General features: G+C 41.9%; 1 protein-coding gene across 1 annotated transcript in view; it reads left to right on the forward strand.

The window, feature by feature from the left end:
- Positions 1–2,021: 2,021 nt before the first annotated feature.
- The window catches only part of LOC134624787 (zinc finger protein 239-like), a 55,490-nt gene continuing 34,371 nt past the window's right edge, over positions 2,022–23,140 (forward strand). The window contains exon 1 of the mRNA XM_063469841.1: positions 2,022–2,262. The gene's annotated coding sequence lies outside the window, so the exon portion shown is untranslated. The remainder of the gene's footprint in view (positions 2,263–23,140) is intronic.

Genomic DNA, 23,140 nt, shown 5'->3' on the forward strand with positions numbered 1-23,140 from the left:
CGCCCAGAGCCAGACGAGTCCCCTCAAAGACGTACTCCCTTTCTAAGAAGAGCCGCTGTTTCCTCCTGAGCTTCTCCGCCCAAATGGAGAGCGCTGCGTCCTGCCGCTCGAAAAGGTCCGAGTCCGCTGGGTCAAAAGCGTGTCTTCTTGGCACGGGTCGTGTCATTCTGTCAGGCGTTGCGTGTGTGGAGGCGAGGAAGAGATGACCCAAACGCTGGACTCACGGTGCAGGATAATGGGGTTTATTGAGGTAGGTTGGATGAACAGAACAGGAACTGAAATGGCTGACTGGGTGGACGACTGACTGACTGAAGAACTGAATGGCTGGTTGACTGATCTGAACATACAAGCGGAGAGACGACATTAGCATCACAATAACATCAATGACACGACAACGAACTGGTGAAACCGAGGAGCTTAAATACACAGGTTGAGTGATGACAATGATTGGAAACGGGTGAGTACAGGGCTGAACATAATCTGACTAATGACACACGCTGACATGGGAAAAAACAGGAAGTGGGAACATTAGTGTGGCAAACTAAACTGAACATGAACAGAACTGAAAACACTGGGTCACCAACCCAGGAACCCTGACACAATCATTCGACTGCGCCTCCAACTGACCCGATGTCCACATCAGAGGCAAGGTAAGTTTTGGAGGTGGCTTTGGATCTGGGATAGGGAGGGTGATGCGTCAGTGAGTGCTTATCAGTATCAGTATATGTATGTGTGCGCGTGTCCATAGTTCAGCTGAGACAGTGGCTGTGTCACAATTCAGGGTATGCACGCTTGAAGTACGCATTTCAAGTATGAATACGTCACCGCCACGCGACGACGGCTGTCCCAATTCAAAGTGCACTTCAAATGCATACTCCAAATGCGCCGTCGATTTCCCCAAATATCAAGCGCACGCTTCGTGGTCCCATATATCCCACAATTCATAGTGCAGGATAATGGATAATTTGGATTATTTTGCCGCAAAATACGGCAGAAGGGAGCGGCTGAAGAGTGAACTGGCAAAAGTAAGTACTGAATATTATGTCACTTATTTATGTGCGAATGTTTAAGAACAATAAAACATTACTGTTGGCCACATGTCGGCAAAGTTATGTGACATTAGTGATGTTTGTACTTTCAGCGTTAACTTGGTTTTAAAGCCTCTATTTCTATATATATATATATATATATATATATATATATATATATATATAGTCGACCTTAATCTTACAGAGAATGTGATGATTTCATGGATAATTAAAGTCAGTCATATATCCATAAACACAACAAGCTGAAAGTCAGTGATGCTGCTCGGTTTGCAGTCCTGAATATCACGGCACAAGCAGGATTCACTGCACTGTTAATGTTAGCTATGTTATATTACTGCCTCTGTTCGGTGGTGTCGAGCCAAACGGACTTTAACGTGTGTTTGAACGAGCTAATGGTTCACTAGTTAAGCTGAAAGAAAGATGCTTTAATAACAGGAGTCACACATGTGTCCACTGTACCATCTGGGAACTCTTCTTGTTTAGCACTCGTAATAACACAAACACTAAATCCTCCTGTTGTGCTGTTTTGTAGCAGTGTATACACCTGAGACTGTCACCTGTCTGTCTGTCCTGCACTCTCTCTCTGTTTCTTTCTCTCTGATTGTGGAATAAAAGTATGAACATGTATTTATAAGTTACACTTGTGTTTGAATCCTGCAGCTTATCACACATTTGATTTCCACGTGTGACAACTGCAAGTGTCCAGAGTGAGGACAGACTGAGGGACCCACTGCTGCACATCATCTGTGAGGCTTTGCACCCCTGATGATCCACCAGGACAAACTCAGCAGTGTGTGAGGTACTTATAGTACGCACCGTCCGTAGTACGCGTAGTGTGCGTACTTCAAGCGTGCATACCCTGAATTGGGACACAACCAGTGTCCTTCGCCCTGCCAGGCTAAGTAAACAGTCTAACTCCGGAACAGTAGGAGGCGGTAATGCCCCTTTACGTTGGTTGTCAACCGCCGTTAAACACAAAGAAGAAGAAGAAGAAGCGCTGCATTTTTCATGAAACGGGAGTAAAGTAGTGAACTTACAGGAACATATAACACCACCAACGTTTGGATCGATATCTGCATCGATCTGCACACCCTTCTCTCCTGGATTGTAGCTGAGATCAGCGTGAACCACGTGGGTCTCTGCTCCCTGATCTGTTTGGAAAGACTTCCAGCTTCATCGCGGAGTTTCTCTCGGTTTGTGGGCTCATCTAAAGGTAAGCACCGAGCTAACTTTAATGTGGGTTCAGTTTATGTTGAGTTTATCTCTGTTGAGAATAACAGATTGCTTGGTATACACTGGAGTTAGACAGACTGTAGAGTTTGTGATTGCTTGCAACATTATGAAATGGCGGTTGCTAGGGGATAAGAATACATACAGAAAAATAGTCTTTGAATATGAACAAAGGGTACAAGGCAGGAGAACAGCCAACCCCCACCCCCACGACAGGAAGCCACAGGTACAAGCCTGGGGGAGGGCAACCTCAGGGTGAATAATAGAGAGTGAGTAGTGGAAGCCTACTGAGCAGGGGTGCCAAAGGGCTACCCCCGCCGCCCGTCCCCCCTTACGCTATAAAGGTGTGTGTGAGGAATGCTCCTCAAACACTTCAGAATAGGACTTCATAGGATGATCTCCAGATGCATCTGTATTTTATTTACTCCCAGCCAGGGGCGATTCTAGGATCAGAGCTTTGGGGGTGCTGTCAGTCCCTGCATCCTTAAATGTTGTTGCTGCAAAAGAAGAATGGATTGGAATAAAAAAAAACATATCCTAACCTTAATTACTGGGGGAGAATAATGAATGATGCTCATAGTGAGTAAAAAGTAAACTCAGTGCATTTTCTGGACAGAGATTCACTTTTAATGCGTAAAATATATAATACAGAAACATTAAAAAACACTCCCAAAACAGAAAAGATTATTACAAAATATTAATAAAAACGATAAAAATGGAGGCAACTTTGCCTGTGGTAGAATCTATACAATGTATGAAAAAATCTTTACTGCAGATACTAATTTTACTAATTTAATAATAATAATTTTGTGTTGTAAGATTTATGAGTTTCATGCTTTCATAGTGGTACTTAGGAGAACTTGACATTTTTATCAGGTGGTACACACTGTAAAAAGTTTGAGAAACACTGATAAGTGTATGTGTGCTTTTGGAAAACATTTAAAGCTGCAGTACAGAATCTTTGAAACAAGCTTAAAACATTTTCAGAATATAAACAGAGCGCTCTGCTTCTCTTTACAGCTCCTCACTCCACCAGGGCTCCGTTCGGCACTTTCTGATAGTGTGCAAATGTGATGTATGTACTGCGGCAGTCATACAGACAACTAGATGGTCCAAAAGTTGGCCTACCTATTACTGGCTGAGGTTTTAATAGAGTTGTGGCTGAACCACATAAAATATATCATTAATTTTAAAATCCCCAATCAATGATAATGTTATGTTGGAATGTTGTTAAAGGGGGTCAAAAATGTTTCAACCCAGTTTGTTTTGCAGATTCTGTATAGCAGCTGTAATATAGGGAGAACACAACTTCCAGATTGTATGAGTAAAATCAGGTTTTGTCTCTTTGTCAGTTTAACAGTTTCTGTTTTGCCTCTCAGTTGTCTGTTTTCTTACCTGGTTCTTCCTGACCTTGTACTTTCTCCTCACGTTCCCCTCTTTCCTCTCTCCCATTTTGCACTGACAATCATACACAAATAGATTGTATTCAATTAGATGAAAATTTACATTAATATGAAAAAAATTCTATTAAGATCACTAACAAAAAGTCCTCTCTCAGTATCCGTTGCAAACAGGACAGTGGTAACAACAGTAGGCTACGGACAATCTTAATTTTTCGATTTTAAATAGGCTATATAAATTTCAATGGGAGCAACAGGACGATTAGATGTGGCTGATTTTACTACCGAGTAGGATGAATTGTAGAGTAGCAAACATCATCAGAAAAGACGTTTTCAACACTGCAGGTTACCTGGGTGTGATGTTTTTCTGCTAAAAAGAAACATGGTCTGAGTCCTACCTAACTATATAAAGAGTAACTGAAGGTTAAATGCAGCTAACATGTCCTGTTTTAAGCCAGACACTCAACCTCCGCTCCGCTGCGTCTCAGCCGCCATCACTCTGGCTGAAGCACCCCCAAAAATGGGCAAATATCGTGCCTGCTCCCAGCGCAAATGAAGACGTCCGATTTTGGAAGTAAAAGTCTCCGCCTGATTGCTACCATCAAAAAGAATCGTACTTCAACAGCTCCTGGATGAGGTCTTCTGCTGCTCTCCTCGGTATCTGTTCACAGTTTATTGTGAAGACGTTGAGAGAAGAGTGAGGCTGCGTCCACACTAGCCCGGATAGATTGGAAAACGGCGTTCTCTTCTGAAAACATTCCATGTCCACACTAGCATTTTCAGCCATTTTCACAGCGTTGCGCGTCCACATTGGAACGGCCGAAAACGCTTACGTGTCAGTACTGCGCATGCGTGAAACGCAAGAAGATTCGACCTGCCTCATTTTGGTCTGCTGCTTATTTACTTTCTGGTGTTCTGACAAACCATCGTACTTTGGCAAAACGTCCTACCGACAGTAGTTTATGCAGATTTCTGCTGTCACAGAGTAATTCCAGCACAAATTTAAGTAGGTATGACACTTTGCCACGTAACTTTGCCCATCAGAGTATGCTTGTAGCTCATATTCGAAAAGCCAGGACAGTTTGCCACTTAATTTTACCCATTAAAGTATGCTTGTAGGTAACATTCACAAAGGTATCATGGTTTGGCACTTAATTTTCTAGTGCCAAACCAGTATGTTTCTAGCTGTTATTGACAAAGGTAGGATGGTTTGCCACTGAATTTTGACTGTGAAAGTATGCTTGTAGCTCAGATTAACAACGGGTAGGATGGTATGTTAGGTAGGATGGATTCCCAGAACACCGGCTCTTTGAAACCTGGCAGCAAAATGTTGAGGAAAAGGAGTTTTTTAAATGGACCAACAATGAGGTGGACTTGTTGCTGTGAGTAACACAAAAGTAAAAAGTTGCAAAAGTGATTAAGAGTTAAATAATTTCAAGAAATCTGGAGCATATACAGACTGATATTAATCTTTAATAGGACCTGCCCTGGGGCAGACGGACAGAAGCGAGGCTGCCATATCGCGCCATCGGCCCCCTCTGCACCATTGATAGGTTTGTCTAGCACAGACCTATTGCTGGAACTACAAGACAATTCCAGTACAATGGCAAAAGCAAGACGCAAGTCACCAGAGCTCTTTGTGTAATCTCGTGCACGAGGGAGAGAACTAGATGTGACCCTGTGAAGACTCACTTAGACCTGCTGGCACCAGGAAGTCCAGCAGTTCACTTAAACAAAAGGCATTTCTACTTAAACAAATATAGGTGTGTTTGGTATACCATATATCAGAAAGAGAAGACTCAACCTCTGTCATGACCCTAGGAGGTGTGTGATTAGCGATGGGTATCGAAAACCGGTTCTTGTTAAGAACCGGTGCCCACTGTTTCAATTCCTTGGAATTGTTTGCCATTTTTGCAAACGATTCTCTTATCGATTCCAGTCGCCCCGAATGACGTCACCATGTTGCGGAGCGTCATTTGCCTGGCAAGAAAAATGGTGGCTCAAATGCTCAAAAGTTTGGTTATACTTTACGAGAACGGATGACAACAGGGAAACTTGCAATACTTGCAAAGTAGATATTTCATTTAAAGGAGGAAACACTACGAATATGCAAAGCATTAGCTCACAAAACATGCGATAACCTTAAATGAATGTCGTGTTTTTAATTCCGCTCCGGACTCGTGAATCTCCACCCAGCAGCAGCGGTAACGTTTGTACGTCCTCTCCCGTTAATGCGGCAGGTAAATAATCAACTAACAGTGCATATTATGTTAGCGCGATCTGCTTTATTACAAAACCTGCCATTACTGTGCGCTGCATTTAGGTGACCGTGATGAGAGAGACAGACAGAGTCTGGCTGGCACTCGCTGGCAGTTGTCGCTGCAGTCTGCCGTTAGCGTCTCCTTTCAGGCCGGGATAGACGAATGTCACCGAGCAGTGACTAAGTTTGTGGTAAAAGCCTTGCACCCATTTGCCACAGCAGTTGAAAATCCTCCCGCGTCAAAAACATAAATACGTAACGGCGGTACATGTATTCCGTTACTCCCCAACACTGGTAATAGCTATGTTTCTTAAAATGTAAACCACAATTATTAACAAAATATAAAGCTGAGTTTGGCTGGACCATAAGTCTGTTGTTGCTGTGAAATGTTGTACTGCTTATATATCTGTCTCCACCCTTGCCCGACAGAGCAGGTTGTGCAACATTTGAAAAATAGTTGCAGGACGGCACTGTGTAGCGTTTGTCTAGGGCAGGCATGTCCAAAGTCCGGCCCGCGGGCCAATTGCGGCCCGCGGTCCAGTTTTAATTGGCCCGCAAGTAATTTTATAAATAGAATAGAAAATGGACCGCACTTCAACTTTTGCTTAAGTTTATTGCACTTCTTAGTTTTAACACCAGGGGGAGCTGCTGTTGATCAAGGCAGTTGCTCCACCAAAAAGGACAATCACAGAAGAAATTTACCCCAAGTTACTAAATATGGCAGAACCAAAGAAGCCAAAGGTAGAAAGTGAGTGCAGAAAATTTCAGACACGGTGGGAGAGTGAATATTTCTTCAAAGAATTCAAGGGGAAGTGTGTCTGTTTGATCTGCACTGAAACTGTGGCAGTAATGAAAGAGTATAATGTACAACGTCATTATGAAACCAAACATCAGGCATATGCATTCTACACTGGTGCTGAGCGAGAGCAGAAATTAAAGCAAAGGGTAGCTCTCCTGCGGGGTCAGCAACAGTATTTTTTTCGTGCTCAAATTGTCCAAGAAAAGGCAACAATAGCAGCTATGAGGTTGCCCAACTCATCGCAGGACATGACAAGCCTTTTTCAGATGGAGACCTCATAAAACACGGCCTCGTTAAAGTCATCGAAATAATGTGCCCGAAAAAAGTGCAGGACTTCAACAACGTCAGCATGTCCAGAAATCCAGTTGTGCCACGCACTGAAGACTCGTCAGCCAACATTAAACTGCAACTGTCTGATAAAGCTGTGCTTTTGATTTTTACTCCATCGCATGCGATGAGAGCACCGTTGCCACAGACACCGCACAGCTGCTAATTTTTTGCGGGGAGTGGATGAGAGCACGAGCACTTTAGGTGAGTAAAAATATATTCCACAGTACCCGTGTGTTAATATGCAGGTGCACATGCTTCAAATATTAATAATGCGCATCAATTCTGTCACTGCCCTCCTTTTGCGCACCACTTCCTTATATGCGTTTTTCTTGTTAACACACAGAGTACACACCGCTGTGCGCAGCGCACGCACAGGCAAAGTCAGCTGATCTCATCTGATGCAGATCTGCTCCTTGATCAAGTGACATTTGTCTGGATTTTTGGCACGAGTGGCGTACGATCAGCACCGCGGCTGGATGGCCCGATTTACATACCCAGCGCAGCTGATACTCACCAGAATAATTTACTAAAATTATATGCACTCATGTTATTAAGTCCAGTTCAGTCTGTTAATGTTGATAATCGTTTCAAACGAACATTAATAGATGTTATGCTAAGCCTAATAACTTAAATAACAAGCTTTAAATGTACCCGTCCCATTTTCCCCTTTATTGTTTTTTCTCTGTGCTGTAAATCTTCTAAGAAGAAATCTGAGGCTGCTGTTCTGAGAATGAGCTACCAAAGTTTTTTCTTAATAAATCAATAAAGATCCATTTATGGAAAGCTGTTTTGTCTTTAATTATATTCAACAATATAACACATTTGACCACTTTTATGTGATTTTTAATACAGTAAAGTTAAGGTTATATACCTAATTTCTAGTAAGTGGCCCAGCCCCTCCGATATTTTTATGTATGTGGCCCTCAGCGAAAAAAGTTTGGACACCCCTGGTCTAGGGTGTTGATCATTTTCCTAAATCCCTCGTTTTGCACTGTGTTGATGGGAGCCATATCTTTAGCCAGGTGATATGTGATAGCCTCCGTAATTTCTTTGTGCCTGGGGGAGTTTGACGGGTATGGGGAAGCGCTGTATAAGGTTCCCGTTATTGATTTTTGGCTGGTTGAGCGGGACGGATTTTCTCCTGTCACTTTCTTGGCCTTTACAGCTTCGTCATATTGCACTTTATGGTGACGTTTAAGGTGGTTATACAAATTCGTAGTGTTAGCTTGCAGTGCTGCTACTATGTTTAGTCATGTTTATTTGCTCTGCTTCTTTTTGTCAGATATAAAATACATATATATACTTTTTGTGTCCCAGCTGAGTAACAGCAGGAGAAGAGTCTGGTGGTGCAGCAGAGCAACAATTTCAGCCATTTGGACTCAGCTCAGCCACTACAGAGGAAACAATGACTTCAACACAAAAGGTGAGAAAAACATCACAGTTACACTGTTATTGAAACTGTGTGTACAGCTGGTTGGTTTTTAAAAACCCATTAACAGCAGCTTTATCTCTATCCAATCTGGGCTCCTCCATATATACAGAATCTACATTCACAACCAAAAACCACAGACGTTACAAGAAAATGCAAAGATCATATTTTCTCTACACACATTGAAACAACAATATCATCAGTTGAACTCTGAATTTTTTCTGAAGTAAAAGAGTTTCTCTACTGAGATCAATATTTCTTCAATAATGTCATTTTCATTACAACTCTCATTGTAGCACATCATTGTAATGTGATACTATCATCAGAAGGTGGTGGTAACACACCTACAATGTGTTTTTGTTGACATGTTTGATTCCACCAATGGAGAGAGTTTCAGTTTGTTCCACAACTGCATTTCAATCACTTGCTCTGTTTGTATCTCTGTCACTGCAGGACCAACATGGAGCGAGAAGTCAGCGCTCTCAGGAGGCCGACAAACCTCACAGAAGAAAGGGAAAGAAAACCTTCAGCTGTGATGAGTGTGGGAAGGATTTTACCCAGGCTGGACACTTAAAAACTCACCAACTCATCCACAGTGGAGTTAAACCGTACAGCTGTGACTTGTGTGGAAAGTCTTTTACCCAGGCTGGATACTTAAAAACACACCGACTCATCCACAGTGGAGTTAAAGCTTACAGTTGTGATTTGTGTGGAAAGTATTTTACCCAGGCTGGAAACTTAAAACACACCAACTCATCCACAGTGGAGTTAAACCTTACAGTTGTGACTTGTGTGGAAAGTCTTTTACCTGGCCTAGAGACTTAAAATCACACCAACTCATCCACAGTGGAGTTAAACCTTACAGTTGTGACTTGTGTGGAAAGTCTTTTACCCGGGCTATAGACTTAAAATCACACCAACCTATCCACAGTGGATTTAAACTGTACAGCTGTGACTTGTGTGGTAAAAGTTTCAGCAACAAACACTACCGAAGTATTCACCTACGGATTCACACTGGAAATGATGTTTACTGCTGTGATCAGTGTGGGAAACTGTTTACAACAGATGCACAGTTACAACAACACATGTTTATCCACACTGAGGAGAGACCTTGTAAGTGTAACCTGTGTGAGAAGACTTTTAAAACTCCACATCAGCTGAATAAACACCAACAGATCCACACCAGAAAGTAACTCTACAAGTGCAGTTACTGTGAGGATGCATTTAATTTTATTATCTTGTAATTGTAACCTGATTGTTTGGAACAAGTCTGATCAGTAAACTTATGGAGTTATACTGAATGAACTGTTTGGAAAAATGAAGAGTCATTTTCTCTCAGTAAGTGAGTGTTGTAATGTAAACAGTAAAATGTAATTGGACGTTGGCAGAGATGCTCTTTATTTCAGGCGACGTTCAGGATAAAAACGTTGAAGGAATTCCCTGACTTACACTGTCTTTTTTTAGAAGTGGAGCAAAGCACATGGATCCAGTTCTCAACCCTGTCGTCACTGTGGTGGTGGGAAAGAGTTTCTCTGTGACCTTTGTGGAAAAACTTTCAATCATCAACGGGACCAAAAAACCACATCAACGCTGGAGACAAAATGAACTACTGCAAAGAATGTGGGAGAGGCTTCCACACACCAAGTACATTAAAAATACATGAACTCTTCCACAGTGGGGTCAAAAAGCACATCTGTGGCCAGTGTGGGTCATCCTTCACCACTGCACATGAGCTTAAAGAACAAGAATAAGCAAATCCACACAGGAGAGACACCATACAAGTGCAGACACTGTGACAAAAGCTTCTCACATTTAGGACATCATAACAAAATGAACATACACACATGGAAGTGAACTTCAGCTGTGACCAGTGTGACAAGAGCTTCAGGAATCTCAGTTCATACTCCGAACACAAACGATTCCACACTGTAAATAAACTGTTTCACTGTTACCAATGTGCAAAAACATTCACTTCATTATCTGCTCTGTGCAAACATCAGCCTGATCATGCAGGACTGAAATCACTGGATCACAATGAATCTGAAGAGAGAGAAAGATCCTCTTCTGGTTTCAGGGTCAGACCTAAAAACCTTGAGATCAGGCTCCACAGAGTTCAGATGGAATCTCCTGTAAAGAGTGTCAGCTGATGTCACACTTGGATCTGATGAGGTAGCTCTGATTTCTGGAGCTGCAGTGAATAATCCTGAATGTTACATTTAGGAAGCTGCATGTATAGATATGTATATCAAGTTTATGTTTTTTCCTTTGAGGGATTTTAATTCTCTAAAATGTTATCCCTGTTACATATTTTTATATATTACTTTGTTTCCTTAGGACACAGTAGTTGTATTCATGTTATGTGTTACCTAAGTTAAATTTCAATCCTTCATTCATATTTAATCTTTTGCTGTGGTAATCCCTTCTCTTAAATCCTTTTCTCCCAAAACTGCAAATATTTTCACAGCAAATCTGTCCACCAGCTTTGAAACAACACCTGCTGTGACTTTATGTCCAGAAAAAACAACCTCAAGCTAAACTGGTTTTGGGCTGTGCTTCCATATAATACCAGTTTGCACCAGAAGATGAAGCAGTGAGTCAGTGTAACCTTTATTTAATTGGGCAAAGACCACATTCGTATTCACAGTGGCAGCAAAGTAATGTTGAAAGGTAAAAACAGCAGCACACATCAGGACCATTTTAAAGATCACAGGTGACTTTTACTTAATTCAAATTCCTTCAAATTTTCCTCTTTTCACTTTAGTGTATTTACTGTATCCTTGAAGTCCACGTGTTGTTTATTAATGAATTCATTTTGATCCACATGTTCTGCAGCTGTTTTCCTGTTGATTTAAAGTTTGTATTATGAAATCCTGATAATGTTAAAGCGTTACTTATATTTGATGAATGTGAAGTTTGTCCTATTAAACAGTTTGGTGTGAAAAATAAATAAATGGTCTCAGAACAAGTAGTTTGAGCCATGATTTCAGATTCAAACTAATTTAACTGTTTTCAGTGGTACATGTGGAGGTTTATCAGAGGAGGAGACTTGGCTGTTCTCCACTCACACAGAACAGGGTTCCTGCAGCTCATTAAAAACTCTGAAATGATCTTCAAGGACAAAAATATTAGAATTTCCTCAAAAACGTGCTGTGGGCATGACGTTTTTAGAGAGTGTGTTTAAGTTGCATTGTTATTAACATCTCACACATTCCAATAAAGCAGATGTTCCTGCATTGCAACCGTGCTTTGCAGATGTGTTCTCCCCCCTGCCCGTGTGCACGACTCTCATGGAGCACCACTTTGAAACGCAGCTGATTGGCAGATTCCCTTGTCTGCAGAGTCCAAAGACAAAAACGTCCTTCTCCACTCTGTATGGTTCGTACTAGGGCTGCACGATTTTGCATAAAATGAGAATCGCGATTTTTTTGCTTAGAATTGAGATCACGATTCTCTAACGATTTTCTTTTCCAGTATAAATATTTATTGCACTTATTAACTGCACATCAACTTTGTAACAGTTGAAACTGAACATAAAAACAATAAATAAACATAAAAACAATAAATGCCTCACATTTTGTGGTTGCCGCAAAATGTTGTGTTGCTCGACACTGCGTGTACAGAGCAGGTAGTGAAACAATAGAAAAACAGTTGCGGGACGGCACTGTGTAGCGTTTGTCTAGGGTGTTGATCATTTTCCTAAATCCCTCGTTTTGCACAGTGTTGATATATCTTTGGTCAGGTGATAGGTAATAGCCTCCATAATTTCTTTGTGCCTGCGGGAGTTCGACGTGCATCCGGTTGTTCGGTGATGAGTGAGGAATCCTACTTCCGGGCCTAAAGTAGTCTGCGTTTAATATGGCTTTTGTGTTTTTAACATGTTTAATGTTTTGTATTTTCTTCCATTTAATCTCAAAAAGCTCCTAAAACAGTCAGTGATCACTGTTGACCTCCCTCGGCTTTTATTACCACTAATCATTTATTTAAGCTCAGTTTTTAAAACCTTATGATGTAACTACAGCACAGCCCATGCAGCAGTGTATAAATGACTAACCTCGTATTGTGGATGGATTATCTCAGTTGTTCTCCTGGCTGAAGTTTAGTCCTTTTACAGCATCCTGCCATGCGATTACATTTGTTCCTGACCACCGAGAACACTCACGTTAACTTTTATCGAGTGGAAAAAAAGTTAGCTTGTTTATATTATGCTAACATAGCTGTGTCGCTAGCGGTCACATAGCACATCATTATATACCAGCTAGCCAAACTTCAGTAATCCTACAAACGTCACTGCTGTTTAGTTTTCTGTCTTCATTTATGTTGGAAGTGATAGCAGAGCTGTACGTTTGAATTTGTTTCCAAAACAGTCAGGACATGCTATATTGTATTTAGACAGAAGCTAGCGAGCTAACTTCCTGCTAACTTCTAACGCCGTTAAATGTCATAAATTCCATTTTCATGGATGCCTGGATGTTAAACTCAATTGTTACACCTGGTAGAGCAGAACACTGATCATTTTATTAAAGATGAAAGACTTTAGACAGTTTTTCAACTCTCAGTAATGCCACAGTGATCGCTTGATATATGGACCTGCAGCAGAGTTTAGGCCCAGACACGGCCAGTGACGTCAGACTGACCAACCGAATAGGGAAGCGCTGTATAAGGTTCCTGTTATTGATGTTTGGGTGGTTGACCGGGACGGATTTTCTCCTTTCACTTTCTCGTCATCCCTGACGTGTTCTCCGTTGTTTTTTCCTGCCAATTTGAGCATCACGGCACAGCTTCTGTATCACGTGGTATAAGGCTCCGCCCTTGTCATTTGTTGAGCAGGAAGAGTGAGCGCTTGTTTTCATGCAGATTACGTCCCGGATCAAAATGCGGTACAATCATCGTTTTTTTTTTGTTTCTTTTTTTTTGTTTTTTTTAAATCGTTGTCATTTGGAAATGAGATCGCACATAAGTATGAATCGAGATCGCAATTTTCTAACGATTAATCGTGCAGCCCTAGTTCGTACCAATTCGTCACACTTCCGTTTGGCTTGTTTGAAGCCCCGGCCATTTTTCAGCACCTCCTGTAGATATAGCTGCATCCTCACACTGCATATGCTGTTTCCTACCTGGATGATGTCGTCATTCAAAGTGATACCTCGATACCTTTGACTGTGGCTAATTTGTTTTTCAAAAAAAACAAACAAAAAATGGCAGATAGCAGAAGCGTAGTGGTCGAAGAGTGAACTTTTAAATGTAAGTATTGAATTTTTCAACCTCATCAGTTAACGCTGTCCATGCAGATATTATAGATTTGTAAATGATTACCTAACAATCTTGTCAACACAAAGTTCTTTATTGACAGGCAGTGGGGAGAGGGGACACTTGGGCAGTGCATTTACTGCATATAATGTGTTATCAACCTTTTCATCTTTTCTCATTACCCACAGCTACATCCACTTCTGTTGGGATTAGGCTACTCGCTAGGGCTGGGTATCGTCACTGATTTCTATAATCGATTTTATTAAATTCAATTTTGACTCAGTAACTGTTTCAAAGTAACTGAGGATAAAACAAAAAAAACAGCAAGCTAAGCGTTTTTCAATTTAGCATAATTTAAAAAAAATGTATTAAACAGCAAATATGAAGCTTTCTTTTAGTCGGAGAGGAACAAAAGCTGCAGCTCAGAATCAGTGAGATGTTGACTTTCTGCCCCGACGGCGTGTCCGTGTTCGTGCCGTCGGGTGAGAAGAACAACATCTCACTGATGCATCGGGTCCACGCTTTGTGTTCACGTCTTTGTGTGGAATCTGTTCTCCTGCTCTCATTTATTGTTTTAGCTCTTTGGTGGTCATTGAAATAGTTTTGTGAGCTCCTTGCGTTTCTGGCAAAATACATTTATATTTAGAAATCGATTCAGGATTTAATGAATCAATATCGCATTATTCATCGCGTTATTATTTGATACACGATACAAAGTCGGCATTGGATCAATTCTAGCCTGGTGTGATCGATTCTTTACTTACTGCTCTTGTTTGCAATGCTCTGCATTCGGCAAAGATGAAACAGTCAGGTCGCCGGACTCGCTGCTCCCGTGTCAGCGAATCGCAGGCAGACTTTGCTCCTCCTCCCCCCTCTTGTGTTTAGATGTTACACTGCCATGTGACGTGACTTTGGGGGATTGTTAAGTTGTTTACATATTAGTTATATATTCACCAGTGTTTTTGTTGTTGTCAATTTTAATTGTAATTTTTGTATTATAGTTTCTCAACAGTACTTTTTTCTTTTAATTTGTTTACTGGTTTGCATGCACTTTTTATTTTTCTAGATTTTTCTAAAAAATTAATTTGAAAAGAATTCATAACTGTAAACCACCACGGCAGACCCAATGGCATTTTCATGCTTCGCAGCATCATTCATTCTTACAAGTCATCTGGCTTGTAAGGATAAAGGCTTTGCAACCCTGATGATCCACCAGGACAAACTCAGCAGTGTGTGAGGAAGAGGAGGAGGAAGAGCCAGCAGCAGCTGACAGATGGAGAGAATAGACAGACTGTTCCCTGTTTGTGAAGGACTGATAGAAATGTTTTAAATAACTAATTGTCTGTCCTGAATCAGTCTTATTGGATAATGTTAAAATAATTTTATCATTCTTGTGTTTTCATTATGGGAGAAAGTACTCAGGGCCGTCAAGTTACACACTATGAAAGGCAGCAACAAGTTTAATGTTCAGAAACCAGTATGTATCAGCAAATAAATGTTTGTTTCAGTTCTGTGAAGCTTTGAGTATTTAGCATTAGTAGTACTACTGTGTTTGTTGTATCATATGTTGTAATTGTTTATATGCTTTATATATTTTGAGGTAAGTTGATCTGTAGTTCTTGGAGTGATTTTGTCATTGCTGTACTTAAATTTGTAAACCTTGCCTTAAACTGCAGGTACATTCCATGTAAAGGTTCTGGTTTCCTTATTTAATAAGGAATGTTTACTTCCTGCCATTTATGGGCTCACCTGTGCTTGTATATGGTGGACTGTTAAGGGGGTTAGGCCAGCCTAGCTCCAGACACCAAGAACCACCAACGCACCAATGCCTGAGGGAATCAGCCACCAGCAGGGGGTGTGGTGAGAGGAGATGGGCCTCCATATCTCGGGGGGCCTGAGATGTTACTAGAGAGGTGGAGTCTAAAACCTGACCTCACATATAGGCTGTATCCCAGTTCAAGGTCTGCAGCCTTAAAGGCCCCATTTTAAGGCCGATTACGTCACAGCGACGCGACGAAGGCTGTCCTAATTCAAAGGCTGCTCGAAATGCGGCCCTCAAATGCGTCCTTCATTTCCCTGAATTTTAAGGATGCGGCGGTGTAGACTTTGTGGCCCAACATATCCCAGAATCCATAGCACGGCAGTGGGTGTGGATAATTTTGCCGAAAAAAAAACGGCAGAGGGGCGCCCGAAGCGTAAACTTTAAGTAAGTACAGATATCTATATATTATGTCACTTATTTATGTGCAAATGTTTAATAACGTAGAACATTAAAACATTACTGTTGGCCACATGTCGGCAATGTTATGTGACATTAGTGACGTTTGTACTAACTTGGTTTTAAAGCCTTTACTTTAAAATATACATTGCGTTTAATAGCTGACCTTAATCTTACAGAGAATGATCAAAGCTCATGTAGCAACAAACAAACAAATGAACAAAAGATTTTCTCCTTCATTTCTGTCAAACAAAGCTGTATGAAACGTTTCCAGCTGTTAGTATAAATCTCAGGACCTGATGGTAAATGTGTGTCTCTCTGAGATTTACTGATAGAAACCTTTGCAGAGAAAACAACACAGTATGAACAGTCTTCTCACAGGTACTGATAAAGAAACAAATAAAGAGTTTCTCTTAATTCTGCTTCAGTATGTTTTCTGTAATCTTGAACTTCAGGGTTTTAACTGAGGAAGCTCAACAAAGACAGTCCTTCTTTGTATTAATTGACGTGACAAAACCAACAAACCCAGGTGAGATATAAAGGGTATCACAACAGTGGTTATCTGTTTTCTCTTATTTTGTTCTAATACAGGAGACATTAAAGTCACTTTAGCAAAATGTATTTTAATAGTTGAAGATTATTGGCAATAACTGTTACGGCCCTGGTCATCTAGAGTTTGTTTCTGTGCTATGTCTTTAAGTATCTACAGGTCCTTCCTGAATGGAGAGCTGGCGGTGGGTTATTGGTCACATCATCATGGGGCTGTTTTTAAAACATCCCTCACCAGCAGTTGTTGGCGGAAGCAACTGACAGCAGCAGCAGAGCCATCCTTGGCCTCCAAACTTTGTGACATTCGTGTGTGTGATTCTCAGTGTTGGGACTAACGCGTTATTAAGTAATGCGTTACAGTAACTACGTTATTATTGTGGTAACAAGCACGGCAACTAGTTATTATGCCAAAATCAGGAACACGTTAGTCGTTACTGTGATTTAGATAGGCTCGTTACTCGTTACTTCGTCTGGTGGCTATCGCGGAGCTTCCACAGATTCAGTAACATTAGCAAGTGGTGGAGGCCAGCAGGTGGATGAGACAAAGGGAACGCAGAAGGAAGACAGCCCCGAGGCGGCCGCCGGTCCGAGTGTGAACTGAACTTCAGGTAAGAAGTTATGACCTGCAGTCTATCTGGGTCAGATATAAACCAAGTTTAGGTGGAGTTTATTTTCGTTATTCTGTCTTTTTCTGTACTGGTTACTAGCTAGCATGACCAAGTTTCTATACAGCTGGGTGGGTGCTATGATGTTAATGATGTTGAACTTTATTTTGTTCATAAGGTTAATTATTAGAGTTACCAACCATCCCGTAAAAAACAGAATCGTCTGGTATTCAGAGAAAATATCATGCGTTTCGTATTGAGGTTGTTGCAAAATCAGTTTTACCCCGGTTCTTTTATTCTTCGAAGCATCCAGAAACGGCACTGGATCTCAGTAGTTATTTTCACAAAACCTTTATTTATCTTTATTCATCTTCATTTAAGCATGCACTTCTAGAAGGGAAGACGAGGCCGGTGTCCCTCTGCAAAAATCTTCACCCCTTTGTTAGTTACACCCAGCTTTATAGAAGCGACCCCATCATAAATCCCCCATGGTGTGCTGCAAACTCTGTGTGTCTGTGTCTATGTGCACGAGCACGTGAGTGTCTGTGTGTGCGCGTACCTGTATGCCTATGTGAGTGCACGTGAGTAAATGTATGTGCAAACCTGTGTGCATGTGTGAGTGCACGTGAGTGAGTGTGCGTGTGGATGTGTGAGTTTAACAGTTTAAGCACTGTGTGTGTCTCTTTGTACGCGAGTTCCTAGGGGTCATAACAGTCCATCTCCCTTCCAAACCACAGTTATCCAGTTACAAATGTTGAGACCCCCACCCAGGTATGCCCTGAGGAATTTCCATTTAACATTAACTCCTTTTTGTCTTAGTTTCACAGTTCAAACTGGGGGAGGGTCTCCTAAAATCTACTCCTAAGTTCATGACACAGTCAGGCCTTTATTTATATCCAGGGCAGTGTCAGTGTCTCTACAATAATTCTACATTCTAACACATTTCTAAACTCTAAAATAGGCTACGCATATCTTCAAGGTGAAAAGGAACACAGTTTTTCCCGTAATTCAGTGTTACGTCCCCACGTGAAAGCTAGGCGATGAGGGTGGGGGGGCAGTAACAGTTGGATCCGGGTGAAATGAAAAGAACGCCAGGCAGATGGTATTTAACACAAAATAAGTCTTTATTATAATCAATTAACTCAATAATCATATAAATGGTAACAACAGAAAGAGACAGCACCACTGCTTTAATGATAACTCAAACAGATCAACACAAAGAGAATGGTGACCGCTTCAACAAGCAAAACAACTATAAGGCTTCAACAGAAAAAGACAGCAACGCTGCTATTAACGATAACCAGGCAGGTCAAGCAAAGTAATGGAGGCCACCGTCACTCAAGCAAAGACACTGCCCAGTTGAGCTATAAGTAAGCAGTACGCCACGCACGGTGGGGCTGGTCACACACACACGGCAGGCCTTTCCCACACCTAGGCTGGAAACACACACTGACCAACACAGAGGAAAATCCACCAGAAGCCTCTCCTACTGCTCCTACCACTCCACACTGTAGGCAGGACAATCACACACATAACACACACCGCAGAGGCACCAGAGAAAGCCACCCTCTCACATTCAGTCCATCCCCAGCTTATATAACCTCAGAGAGGTGATTGCTGACTGGGCCCAGGTGGTAAATGATGCCAATGAGCAGCAGCTGTGTCCTGGGGAGAGAGAAGAAGCGAGAAAGAGACAGAGGGGTGGAGCAAGAGAGGAGGAGGTGGAGAAAAACACCACGCCCACACAAGGGCAGTATCAGGAGGCCCAGCTAGGGCCGTTACATTCAGCTACAATGAAAAAGACACAAAGCTGGAGTTACTCTGTGTTTGCTGCACAGCTGCCTCTTCTTCTCTCATTCTCCCCCCTCTTTCTCCTGTTTCTACTTCAATCATGAAACTGATCAATGATCAGCTGATCAGCTCTCTTGTTGGTTTATCGCCCACTTTGCACCAGAAAGAAGAAACCAGCCGATGTCGTGTTAAACAACAGCAGCACGTTCTAAAAACTACAGATTCTTAACTCTGCAACAGTTAGACAGAGGGGGTTACAGTTAGGCCCCCAACAGTCAGCAAAAGAAGTCATAAAACAATAAAAAAAGCCGTCCTTATCAAGAGCATCCCAGCACACATCCCAACTGTAGTTCCATAGTTTTACACCTATTTCATTAGAAACAGTTCCTTTATCTTATCTTATCATGTCAGAGGCCAACTGAAACCAAGTCCACCTATACAAAAACACCCCATCAGACACAGTATTTTCCTCAGCACTTCACAACTGCTGCAAGGAACTGAGATTCTACGTTGTAAGCAGAAATCTTATGCACAGCCAGAAGCATGTTTCCCCACTTTCACAATGCTGAGGTGACAAATCCACAACCCCCAACAACATGTCTACACAATAATAAACACCGTGTGCTCTGTGACATTATAGTCTTCTACTTCTGCTTCCATTGGTTTGCATTTATTTCTCCCAACCTTTTGGTTGGGAGAAATAAATTTTTGGTTGTTATGAACGGCTTATATTTCTAACATTTTGTGACATAAAAGTGAACCATACGACTTTTTTGTTTTAAATTTTCTGTTTGATGGAGGGACTTAAGTTATAACTTATTGTTATTTAAACAATTCTAAATGACAGTGTGATGGCCATGGTGCTTTATGCGGGCCAAATGTGTTAAGGATAATGTTTATCAATGTAAAATTGCAAAGAACTTGTGGATAGAATATAACATTTTGTAAACAGTTACCTCAGAAGCTGTACAGTTAGCCCTTTGTATGTAAGGTAAAACTTTCCACAGTACTTCCACTTAATTAACTAAAAACATAAAGTCACCCAAACATTTTTAGGATATTCTTGGTGATCCCATTTTTTTCATATTTATGCTTTTGGCACTGAGGGTATCTAATACACACGTTATCACTGTGTTTTTGTTGTGAGGGCTCTGCTTTTGCTTTGAGCAGTCTGTTTTTATTTTGTCTTGTGAGTGTGTGTTTTTCAAATGAGATCCACCTCAGTTTGATTTTGTTACCACAAACTTTGTGTGAAGTTCACAACAGAGGTAAACAGATTTAAACACACCAGTTTAAGGAGGCAGCGGTTGGACCAGCTGCACAGGACATGTGAAGCAGAGAGTGTCCGGGAGATGTGTTTAATTTTATCCAATCCAAACCATCTTTATTTATAAAGCACTTTAAGATACCCAGCACAGGACCAAAGTGCTGTACAGTAAATAGGTTAAGAACAATAGAATAATAAAAAACAGTAAAAAATAAAACACATAATACATCAAAAATTAAAACAGCCCTATGTTTAAAATAAGATAAAACAGCACAGAATCAAGTAAAACAAAAAAACAGAAGAGGCCTGTCTTATGTCAAAAGGCATATTGTTCCACACTTTTGGACCTGCTACAGAAAAAGCGCGATCTCCTCCTCTTTACGCTCAGTCCTGGGTACATTCAGGAACAGCTGATCAGCTGACCTGAGAGAGGTGGGTGTATATGGCTGTAGCAGCTCAGAGAGATAAGATTGGACTAGGCCATGGAGGGCTTTAAAAGCAAATAAAATAATTTTAAAAGGAATCCTAAAAAGAAATGGGCAGCAGGTGAAGTGAAGCTAAAATTGTCACACCCGAGGAGCCTGTCCAGCCTCATGCCACGTCAGCTGGGGGTTCTAGTGAGCCCGTCCAGCCACCTTCTGCTTCACCACCTGTGGCTCCCGTGCCGCCGCCTGCAGCGCCACCACCTGCAGCGCTACCGCCTGCTGCTTCCGCGCCCGTTCCTGCCTCGCCTCAGCCTGAGGACGACACCTCGCCTGGCAATGCCACGCCTCAGCCAGAGGACGACGCCATGCCAGCTGGAGGTTCAGCCGACGTCGCCACGCCTGGTCCTGCCTCAAATGCTAGCCACGTCCACCACTCCCTAAATTCGCTGCCAAGCCACGTCCAGCATGGCTGTTTCCGGGGCCTGTCAAAACAGCCTGTCCACGGAGACCCACCAAACCACCTGAGGGGTCACGTCCACATCCACACTACCGTCAACCGCCTGCCAAGCCGCCCAAGGGTCTTCACACATGCCCACGCTGCCGCCGGCCGTCAGCCAAGCCGTCAGCCAAGCCGTCCAATGTTCTTCACACACGCCCACGCCGCCGCCGGCCGTCAGCCAAGCCGCCCGATGTTCTTCACACACGCCTACGCTGCCGCCGGCCGTCAGCCAAGCTGTCCAAGTGTGGTCAGCCATGCCTGCTTCGCCACTGCCACCTTCCACATGGTTGGCCCCCTGATCTGTTCTGTCACCACCGTTGGACTCGTGGCCGGCCCCCTGAACCTTTGAACTATGAACTGTTATGCTGTCGACCTCCAGGACGGCCCCCCGAACTAATTAACTGTGGACTTTTGTGCCGTCACCCTCCAGGTCGGCCCCCTTAAGGGCTATCTCCTGAGCTTTAGTGCCTTTCATGGGCTTTTTGCACCCTTTTTGTGGGACTTTTGCTCTGGTTTTGGTCAGTTTCCGCTCTCAGTTTGTGCTCTCCTCCTGTGGCTCATTCCCCCTCGTTATCCCTCAGTGTATTTAAGCCCCATGTTTCTCTTTGTCAGTGTTGCGTCCTCCCTCATAGCTGTGTGATTTTTCCCTGTGGCTCGTTGTGCTTTAGTTTTCCCAGTTTAGTTTAGTATTGTGTTGTTTTTTGTGTGCCACTCCACGTCAGCAATAAAGCTGTGTTTTTTTTGAGTTTACTTTTTGTCTCTGCGAGTTTGCGTTTGGGTCCTACTCTTGCCTGTACACAGCCGTATTGTGACAAAAATAGGGGAAGTGTGCTCAAACATTCGAGCTGCAGCACATTGGATGCTCTGTAGATGTATGAAGCACTGACCCCTATATAAAGTGCATTACAGTAATCCAACAGGACTCGGGTACAGATTTATCCAGAGAAGAGATGCATCAGTACAAACAGTTTCATCCTTTAAACCTGAACTCTGTGAACAGCTGACTGTTTGATGTGCTAAAGAACATAAAATATTATTTCCCATCAGACTATGAGCAACATTCAGGCATGTAACACAGTAACACTTTTATTTTTTACATATTCAGCAGAAAGAGTTAGCTGTGTGCACTACAAAAAAATAAGAAGCGTAATTCATTTCTGCTTGGTTTCACATAAACTGTATTATTAAGGAAAAATAAGTGGGGCTCACCTCAAAACAATCAGTATAAGGACTGACTGGAGAGTTTTAGGACAGAGACAAACTTTTGGAACTGAAATAACAACTTTGAGCGGATCAGAAACTTGTATTGATAACAAACTGTCCTCACTATCACAACCACAGCGGGAACAAGACAGGATTTTTTCTCTGGTAGATTTTGTGCAATTTGCAGTAAATTGTGTGACACAGACTTTGTAATTTACATTTGTGTCACTCATTTGAATCTTCATCTCCTGAAAGTGAAACTCTTACAAACACATATGTCATAACTTCACAAACTGACACTGAGTCTCTTCAGTAAATCCAGCAGCTTTTTAACATCAAAATATGTCTTTGAGCTGCTGCAGATGATAGTAAATCTGACCCTAAATGTTCCTTCTTCTTTAAAATTCGAACTTTGTAATGAAAGGATATTTTTAACAGGCTGTTCTCGTTTATACAGGGCTTTGGAGTTGATGTCACGCCGCCATTTTCACGGTCTACGAATCAAAACAAATTGTGTTTGAACGACGACGACAAGAAAGATGCTTAAAAGCAGCTCAAAAGAGAATGGACTGTATAGAGACAGATTGCATCCAGAGGCGAAGCAGTGTTACTTGCAGAAAATAGCGTGCATTGGAAATGTGGACCCGTATGAAATACGGCCGTGGAGTAGAAACCCTTAAGACCAACCGCTATTGACGTAGCCTGACATATTTTAGTACCTTGTCTGTGGAGTCAGTGCTTACAAGTTGTCAAAAGTTAAATAAAGAAACAAACTAATTTTTGCCTCTTTTTTTTTATTATTACAACCACTTTGTAGAACATCGCATCAGTTACAGTGT

Source organism: Pelmatolapia mariae, linkage group LG3_W (genome assembly GCF_036321145.2).
Source record: "Pelmatolapia mariae isolate MD_Pm_ZW linkage group LG3_W, Pm_UMD_F_2, whole genome shotgun sequence".
NCBI lineage: Eukaryota > Metazoa > Chordata > Actinopteri > Cichliformes > Cichlidae > Pelmatolapia > Pelmatolapia mariae.